Raw genomic sequence first — 10,286 nt, forward strand, 5'->3', positions numbered from 1 at the left:
GGGGCAAGCAGCCCAGGTGTGGAGCATCTCCCTGTGCAGGCTCCAAGGGCTCTGCAGGCAGGGGCAGTACTGCCCTCCAGCACACAGCACTTCTGCCTTTCCCATAGCACAGGGCACAGCTGGGCAGTGGAATGCGGCCAGAGGCACAAACACCTCCAGGGGTCACCCCTCTGAGCTGCCTTCACGGGTTCCATGAGCACCGAGCAGAGAAACAAGTGCTCGGTCACAGGTGCCCAAGCAGGAGACGGGGACGCGCAGAAGTTAAAGAAGGTAAAGTGAAAAGACAAATGTGGATAAAAGGGGACTGGCACAATCAGACAACATCAAGGGAGTCTTCCCTATTGGGGAATGTCCTCTACCTTCAGAAAAATCTCTTCCTCCCCTCTCTCATGACCCACCCCCATTTCCTGCACCTGTGGCACGTACAGAGAGTTTCCTGCTGGTGACCAGCACTGGCTGTGACAGCCCTGCTCTCTGCAACACTCATGGGCTGGAAGGGCTGTCTCCAGCAAACACTGCACCATTGCTCGGGTGAGTTTTGTCACCTACAGGCATGTCGCGGGTTGGATTTGTAACCGGGTAGAAACACCAATGTAGTGTAGTGGTTTGGTCTAAAATACTCATTACTGTTTATCTTCTGTGAGATAAGAATTAGGAGAAATGCAAAGCAGGCACCAACTTGAATGAATATAAAGAAGTTTATTAACAGACCTAAAAGAAGAAAAGAAAAAAAAAATTATACCACCTTCAGAAATCTCCTCCTCCCCCCACCTTCCTCCCTTCTCCCACTGACAATGTAAAGACAACCCTTAAGATGTTCAGTCTGTTTACCACTTCCATAATAACCTTGTTCAGTCCATTTAGAAAGAGAAGTCTCTTTTTGCTTGTGCTATGAAAACAGTATCACACCGAGACAGCCACCCACTTCCAAATATTGTTCAGTCCATTTAGGAAGAGGAGTCTCTCTGCTTGCGATGTGAGTCCCTTCCCCCGACTTGCAGCTTTTCCCGCAACTGCTTTCGAGGGTCCACTCTTGAAGTTTATTGGGGTACAATTTTAAGGTTGAGCCATTCAGAAACAAAGGAAAAACAGAGGCCCTTCTCCTTCCCTGGGAGCAAAGGGTCTTTCTTATCTTCAAGACTATCTCTGGGAGCATCTCTAGGAATTGAGGTTTTTCTCCTTTCCTCTTTGGATCAAAAGTCCTCATCTGGTTCATCTGGTTCATCTCTCTCTGTCCAAACTTCTCATAAAATTACAGCTGCGGCAGCATCTGCCTCTTGCTTACGAGTTGAACACTCCACCCCCCATATCTTCATGAAATTACAACGGGATACTCTGATATATCATAGCTTCACAACAGAATTTCAGCTTTAAGCATCTCCTCTCTCTCCTCCCTCAGGTTTTCAGCTCTTCACAGCAATAAAAGGGTTAATCTCACCTCAGCCTTGCAGCTTTGCAGCTGGAATGTTGAATTTTTCTTATTGCAGTGGAGAGGGGGGGGAGAGCCAAGCCGCTCCAGCTGCCCATGGCAAGGCAGTGGTGGGGGGGTTCCACGGCTGGAACAGGCCCATGGCTCCAGGCTGGCCGTGGCCCAGCCCGGCCTGGCCCAAGCAGGGCCTGGCCGGGCCCGCTGGCCCCCGCACGGGGCCTGCAGCCACCTGTCCCAGTGCCGGAAACGAGAGAGAGCTTGGGGGGGAGTTTGTCTATTCTTAAGTGTGTATCACAGAGGCGGTCACAACTTTAAGTGGCTTAAAGAATTGTCCATATTCAAACTGGCTAGCTGATAGGTTCTATCAGGTCCCAGAGGAAGCTGTAAGCACCCCTTAGCAAGGACATCCCTTCCGGGACTATGCTGGCTAACCTATGACAGGGTTTTACATCAATCCTATTGTTTTAGGTATTGAATAGGATTTTCTAAGGGGATACTATTGATTGGATCTGGATGAAGATGATCAATAATTGTGTATTTATAATAATAATAGAAACAATGTTCCTGACTTCTGGGAAGGGAAATGTGGTTTTCAAAGTCAGTGCAAGATGTTGGCAGATGACAGAATGTGACCCCTGTAACAGCTTGTTTGCCAACACCAACCTCTGCAGAAAATCCAGTTCTGTGGGGAGCTGCAGTCAGCAATTTGACAAAAATCTGGGAACACGTGTGGGAAGGAAATAGCACCCAGGGCACCTGGACAGGGATGGAAGGAGAATATTCCTTACCATGGGCACATCAGAACAATACTGCTGAGAATTGTAACATTTCCAAACCGGATCTGGAAATTACCTCAGGAAATATTGATCAGCTGACAGATTGCACTGATACCCCCTGGGGCTGTCAAATTCCAGCAGTATGGAATCGCCCTCAGACAGGACAATAGGAGTGTTTCCAGCCAGTTCAGGGGTGTCTAGGCTGGGAAGGGAGCCCAGGCCTCCCACAGGACCCCTTACAGGTGGGTATAAAATATCCTGATTGAACAAGGTCAAGGCCAAAGGATCCCAGGACAAAGGAAAAGTGGGATTGCCCTGGGACAGACACTTGAGCTGTTTGGAATGCTGAGGTCCAGCGGCTCCTGGCTGTGGCCCAGGCTCTGAGGCTGGGCTGTGTTTGTAGAAATGATTCTGCCTTTCTCAGGGACACCTGGGCTCAGCCAACAAACAACGAGCCTTGGAGAGGCACAGAGTGTCAGCAGGACACGGTCAGATCCTTAGGAGCCCCAGGATGGGTGGGAAGTGATGGAATTTGGAGCACACGTTTGCCCCTGGGAGAATCAGGAGCACCATGGACACTGGGGGTATTAACGTTCCGTCCCTCGTGCAAGGAGTCACCACCGGGAACCCGACTGTGGGGAAAGGTTAAAGGGGATGGAACTTGGAAACATCCCAGTGCGGGAACTACAGCGGGATGGATTTTAGAATCCATCTCTGCTCCGCACAGATCTGCCTTTAGGAACAGACCAGCCACACACCATTGGGCTCTGCAGATGGAAACTTTAGGGAATGCAGCTCCTTTGGGGTTTGCTGAAATAAAGGAACAATTGCCAGCCACAGCTAAAATGACCTTACAGAGCAGATTGGCTTTAGCCCTATTGCTGCTACATGGACAGGGAGTGTGTGGATTCTTGAACTGGAACAGCAGCACTTGTTGTGTGCACATTCCAAATGTGATGCTGGATGGGATGATCGGGTAGAGAGGATAAAATCGGCTGCTGCATCCAGCAGGGAATTAAGGGGAGGGTTAGACAGTAACTGTTTGGATAAAATATTTAAAGGACTTGGATTTTCCCTGACTGATCGTTGGCCTGACTTTTGCAAAGTCTAACTGGGATCACAGCAATACTTGTGCTTCTGACACTTGCTTTGAGCTGTGTAAAGAACATGGTTGTGAAAGCAGCTGAGGAACTCGTGGGATGTGAGTAAAGGAGCAGAGTGAGGCTTACGAAGGCTTGAAGGGAAGAGAAGCTTCACAACCCTCCAAGAGGGGGAAATTTGCCAGATGAAAAACTGTTTGCACCTGGTGGGTTCATACAATGCTTCTTCTCCAAAAGCCACTGGCCATGGAACCGCACAAGGCTGATTCTGTGGGCAGCAACCAGCCCAGGTGTGCCAACTTTCACCAGTTCACCGGGCAGTCAGGGCTGGCTTTGGGGTCACCGACCACCAGGGACCCCCAAAGAGACCCCCAGGGCAGAAGAAGGGATGTGCAAAGGGGTGGGGGAAATATGCAATGATTTTGGGGCAATGATTGTCGTGTGTGTGTTTGTGGCGGGACAATCTGGGAATGTGTCTGTGAAACCCAGTCTGCAAACAGGAACATTCCTGAACTCGGCACACACGACTTTGGGAGGGGCTCTCCCCTCGTGCATCCGGCCCAATAAAGAATGCTGCTGCTTCGTGCTGCGCTGGTGCTGAGGAGGTTTTGTTTCACTGAAGTTTTGGTACCACCTCTGTGCCTGTGTCCCAGACCCACAGAGCAGCTGTGATGTCAGAAAGGGGCTGTGTGACATCACAGAGCGGGCTGTGACATCACAGGGTATTGGTGTGACATCACAGAGAGGGCTGGGCCATCCCAGAACAGGCTGTGACATCACAGAGTGGGTTGTGACATCACAGTGTGGCTGTATGACATCAGAGAGTCCACGGTGACATCATGGAGTAGCTCTGTGACATCACAGAGGAGATTGTGACATCACAGGATGGCTGTATGACGTGACAGAGTCAGCTGTGACATCACAGAGCAGTTGTGTGATGTCACAGAGAGGTCTGTGACATCACAGGTGGTGTGACATCACAGTGGCTATGACATCACAGGGTTGTCATGTGACATCACAGATATGGCTATGATATCACTGGGCACAGGTGTGACATCATAGAGCGGACTATGACATCACTGAGTGGTTGTGACATCCCAGGGTGGCTGTGTGACATCCCAGGGTGGCTGTGTGACATCCCAGGGGTTGGATGCCATGGCAACCCTCATCAGTTCCAGTTCCCTTGGAAACCCCCCCAGGAGCCATTGCTGCACTCAGGGTCCGTGGCCACTTGCCCGCAGACCTGTGGCTGCCCTCGGCTGCCATGGCAGCCCTCAGGACAGAGCGGTGCCGGGGCTGGTGCCAGCTACAATTGCACTGACACTCGCTGATGCCCTCAGGTGCCACGGCAGCGGCCACAGGGACCCGTTCCTCACTTTGGTGCCACGGACACCAACGCTTGGCCCCGCTGCCATGGGGATTGGCACGCTCACCTGCACTCAGGGCCTGTGGCCGGCCACTGCTGCCATGGACACGGGCACGGAGCCCTGGGCCACAGTCGGCTGCCGTGGCCACCAGCCCAAGGTCCCGTGGCCAGGGCCGGGGGCATGGAAAGGAACCCGTGGAGCCGTGGTGATGGTGGGTGGCCATGGGGTGCTGCTGTGGGCTGGGGCAGAGGGAATTTCCTTGCCAGGCCTTTCTCTGGGGCTGTGTTTGGCTCTGTGCTGAGCACAGCGTTGCTCACACAGAGATGGTTTTGTTCTTGCTGAGCTTGCACAGAGCCAAGGCCTTTCCTGCCCCTCGTCCGGCCACGCTGGGGAGGGGCTGGGGGTGTGGGGGAGCTTGGCAGGGGTCACAGCCAGGACAGGTGACCCCAACTGACCCCAGGCATATCCCAGACCACAGGACATCATGGCCAGTGTATAAAGTGGGGGGAACAAGGAGGAAGGGGGGACATTTGGAGTCAGGGTTTTTGTCTTCCCAGGTAACACTCAGGCAGGATGGGGCCCTGTTTTGCCAGTGGGCAGGGTCAGCACCAAAGACACAGACACCAACTGAAGGAATTGTGCAATTTATAGAATGCAAATCTGCAAAAAGTCACAAAAGCATAAGCTCAGCAAAGCACATAATCATTAGCAAAGAATCACAGCAGGAGCAGCTCAGCAATGCCCCCAACCATCAGTGCCAAAGATTGCCTGCAGTGATTAACCAAGATCCAGCCCCAGGGACCCTCAGACTTTACCATCACCCAGAGCCACCCATCAGCTGCGGGAAGCTGTCCCAGCCAAGGACTGCAGAGCCACTCCCGGACACTGGGAATTCCTGCAGCTGCCTCCAGCCACAGCTGAGGCTCCAACCCCGCTGCGAGAGGGCCCAGCTTTGACAGTGCTGGAGAAACAAACTGACAGCACTTCCAGTGCGGGAACAGCTGCTTTCATCCTCCTCTTGGCTTCCTCCTAAGCCTGGCCAGGGCTCAAGGAGGAGCCAAGGGAGCTGACTTTGACCATACAGCCCCAAACAAGGCCAGATGTGGCCTTGTCCGGTTTCTAAATACAGAAAGGTAAATCTGTGTTTCACCAATGCACAGGTACATAGAACATATTGTTAATAGTACTTTGTTAATGAGTTAATGAGTGGGATACAAAGATAACATTTGGTTGGAAGGTTCATCAGGAGGTCAGCTTTGGCCCAGGTCCTCTTGTTCAGGCCTCACTCAGGGCCTGGTGTTCAGGCCTTGGAACTTCAATTGCTCCTTTGACCTAGAGATGAACTACAACCTTCATAACAATTCTTTCAGTAACAGGGTCTTAGATTTAGGTATTAGGCAAAATTGGAGAACAAGAGGTGATGTCTTTAAGTGCTGCTCAAGGTCATCACTCACAGCTATAATTCACATTCCTTTTAAAACAAGCCTCATTAGTTGCTATTCTCTGTTATTTATCAAATCCCCCTTTTTCTAGAGACTGTGTCTCTTTTTAGACAAGTCTCAGTGCTCCATTTCCCAGCACAAAGTGTCACAACAGCTCTGACATGGAATCATAACACACCAAGTGCTCACACTGCAGTGATGACAGTGACTGCCACAAATGCATTTGGCAGCAGCCTCCAGTTTGGCAGCCCCAAAGCCAATCCCAGCAAGGAGAATTTGCTTCTTTCTGCCACTCTTCCACTGCTCTTTCCATCGAGGTGATTCCTGACTGTTGGACTTCAAACCCATCACTGATAACAGTGCAGCATTCCTGTCCTAGAATAGCCCAGGCTCCTCCTTGGCCAGCAGGCAGATAATCCAAGGCCATGCGGGTCTGCAGAGCCCCCGTTCGTGTTTGTTGGAGCTCACAGGATGTGCTGTTGGATATTTTAACAGTATCATTTGCTGCTTCTTCTAATAATCGATTCAGCTCGTTAATGTGAACTCCACAGGACGAGGCAGCGCATGTGGGGCACAGGGTGAACCAGAATCTTTGGCTTTCTGAAATCCAAGGCACTCTTTGGGTGGAAAATGTTCTCTTAACATGAAGCTCTTCCTTGCAGTTGTTGCTGAAGCACCCTAAAGGGAGGCATCACTCTTTTTCCTCAGTCTCATTGGGGTTAGGAACAATAATTCCATTGTCCATGGAGCTGGCACCTTTTTAATTGCAGAATAATGCCCCCAAGGTCCTTTGCTGTTCAGCTTTACTGCGGTGTCGGGGGTAACAAGGCTTGGTGGGGTCCTTTCCCCTTCGGCTGGAGAGGTGCCGGGTCCCAGTCCCTGAGGGGCACCCAGGCTCCTGGCTGGAATCCGTGTGGAAGTCACTCAGTGTCACATCAGCCTTCACATGGAGCCCCGTGGATCAGAGCATTTTCCAAAGGGGCCAGTGGGGCAAACAGGGAGATTGGGTCTGGCCAGATCTGTAAAACAATATCCTGTAACATCTCCTTGTTCTCACACAGAACACTTGGCTGCAGGGACACATTCCCATCGTTCTGCCCAGGTTCCAGGAGTCAAACAGTGCTGTCTTTCCCCGGAGCTGTTCCTTCAGCTGCCTCGGGAGGGCCTTTGGGCCTCTGGACCCACACTCTGGCTCCATTATTAGGACTGCTGGATCCAACCCCTTTATCTCCACCAACAGTGGTCATTTGAGGTGGATCTCCTTTTTTCACAATTGTTTATAAAACTGCAATATCAATAATTGTGCTGGCCTGTCATGGAGCTAAATAATCCAATCTTGTTCATTATCATTTAACAGAATTACTTTGATCTCTCCTTGATAATCTGCATCAATTCCTCCTCCCAGGACATGAACACTTTGCAGGGCCCAGCTCCAGCGAGCAGTTATCAAACCAAAGTGTCCCGGAGGAATCTGAATTCCTATTCCTGCATTGATAACTCTCACTTGCTTCTGATTTATCCCAATTAATCCTGATGCAGGAAGGCCCAGCCCTGCAGCCTCTGGGGTGGCCCTGTCTGGGCCCATCGCACCCAGAAGGATTTCCCAGGAAGTCCAAGTCTCCCTGTCCATGGGTGGATTTGCAGACTGGGTGCAGCCGGGCACACCCAGGGGTTTCCATTTCCCCAGCGGGGCCATTGTTAAGGGTATGGAGCACATCTGGGAGATGGGTTCTCCATCAGGACGGGTTCCCATCTCCTCCTTTTTTCAGCTGCTCTTTTAACAACCCCTTCATCTGCTCAACCAATCCTGCAGCTTGTGGATAGGCTGGGATATGAAAAACCCAGCAGTCTTCATCACTGTCTTTTTCACAGGAACAGACAAAGCATTCCAGATCACAGTATCAGCAAACCCTATAAAAACAGCCAATTCCATCCTTCCCTCCTTTATTCATTGTGTGCAATCTCCCAGAGTTTACCAGTGACCTTTGGGTCCTGGCCAATCATTTTCTGGAGGGTATTTAGTGTTACATCCCTGAGCAGCCATGGCTAAAGAATTCGTATTGTCAGCACTATTTCACATTATTATTTATTATCTATACAATATAAATATCATTTTATAGATATATATAAACTAGGATATTATTACTAGTTCACTTGCACAAGAAATTCAAGCTCAAGATTAAAAACTTCTATTGCTCCATGTGGGAGTGTTCCAACAACAATTGTTCCTTCTGTTGGTGCTGTTTCCAATACGCTGTTAACAAAATCCATCCTCCTCTTCCCAAACCCACAAGCTCTTTTCCTTTTTCCATATCCAATTTTGGGATGCATTTTAAGACATCCAGCACTTCAGCTCCTTTTAACCGACTGCCCCACTGCTCGCACGGTGCTCCGACCTCAGCCCACTCCAGAGCCAGCGAACTCCAGGGAAGCTCTTCCCATCCAGGATTTCAGACAGGACTGATTCCTTACATTTACATTTAAAAAATGACATTTTGCTGTGATCCAGCCAGACTACACCAATTTTGTTGTACCGGTGGGCAGGGCGAGCACCAAAGACACAGACACCAACTGAAGGAACTGTGTCATTTGCTACAGCTCAAAGCAGCAAAGAATCACAGCAGGAGCAGCTCAGCAATGCCCCCAATCATCAGTGCCAAAGATTGCCTGCAGTGATTAACCAAGATCCAGCCCCAGGGACCCTCAGACTTTACCATCACCCAGAGCCACCCATCAGCTGCGGGAAGCTGTCCCAGCCAAGGACTGCAGAGCCACTCCCGGACACTGGGAATTCCTGCAGCTGCCTCCAGCCACAGCTGAGGCTCCAACCCCGCTGCGAGAGGGCCCAGCTTTGACAGTGCTGGAGAAACAAACTGACAGCACTTCCAGTGCGGGAACAGCTGCTTTCATCCTCCTCTTGGCTTCCTCCTAAGCCTGGCCAGGGCTCAAGGAGGAGCCAAGGGAGCTGACTTTGACCATACAGCCCCAAACAAGGCCAGATGTTGGATTTCATGGCCTTGTCTGGCGTCTAAACACAGAAAGGTCAATCCATGTTTCACTAATGAGAGGATACATCAATCACAGCGCTAATGATCATGCAAATTTCGGTAATGAGCAGATACAAAGATAACCTTTGGTGTGAAGGTTCATCCAGAGGTCCCCTTTGGCTCAGGGCCTGTTGTTCAGGCCTCAGTCAGGCCTCTTGTCCAGGCCTTGGCACTTCAGGGACGTGGTTTAGTGCTGGGCTTGACTGTGCTGGGTTAATGGTTGGACTCGATGAGCTCAGAGGTCTTTTCTAACAGAAAGGAGTCTGTAATTCCAGGATTCTGTCTGCTGCATTCAGCCAGGTCCATGTTGGCAGCATTACTTTGGTCAAAAAGGCTCCTCTTGCTCAGCTCTTGTGGCCTAAGGCTTCAGCTCCTTCAGCTCCTGCTGCTGAGCTGCTCATGCTGAATGAGATGCCTCGGAGAGAAGAATACAGTTCATCCAATTCCTTCTGGCACACGGAGAGGGGAGGCTGTGAAAACAGGAGCATTGTTTGCTGTGGCCTCCTCTGTGCCCTTGACGCCTTTCAGCGCTTTGAAACAGCCAAGAGCTTTCTCCAAGAGTGCAATGAAGCAGCTGTTCCTGCTCCCAGCTCTCGCCCTGCCCAGTCTCTGCCCTTGACTGCTTTTGTCCCTCTTGCTGTGCCCTCTGTGCCCCCGGGGCTCGGTGGCTGCTGCCCAGGGCTGTGGCACTGGCACAGATCCAGTGCTCGAGACCCTCCTTTCCCTGCCCTTGGAGCTGCCTGCTCACAGCAGCCTTTGCCACCTGCAAGCTCCACATGGACAGGGAGTGCCCACCTCTGCTCCTTGCACACCCTGCAGGAGCCCAGGGCTGCCATCTCCAGTCCCTGCTGGCACTGAGGGCTCCCAGGTGCCCCAAGCTGCTGTGGCACCGCTGCCAACGGGAGGGAACAGCGGCAGGGGCTGTGCTGAAAGTCAGCTCCATTTGCTGCTGCTGCTGCTGCTGCTGCTGCTGCTGTGGGGGTCATTTGTCCAGCCCTGCCCCAGAGTCAGGGATCAGATCCAGGCCCTGCTGCTGCTCCCTCGGGATCAGCCACAGTTTGGGTGTTGCTGTCAGTGCCAGCAGGAGCGGGCGCTGGAGCAGCGGGTGCTGACAGTGCCCCAAGC

This window comes from Aphelocoma coerulescens, unplaced genomic scaffold (genome assembly GCF_041296385.1).
Source record: "Aphelocoma coerulescens isolate FSJ_1873_10779 unplaced genomic scaffold, UR_Acoe_1.0 HiC_scaffold_46, whole genome shotgun sequence".
NCBI lineage: Eukaryota > Metazoa > Chordata > Aves > Passeriformes > Corvidae > Aphelocoma > Aphelocoma coerulescens.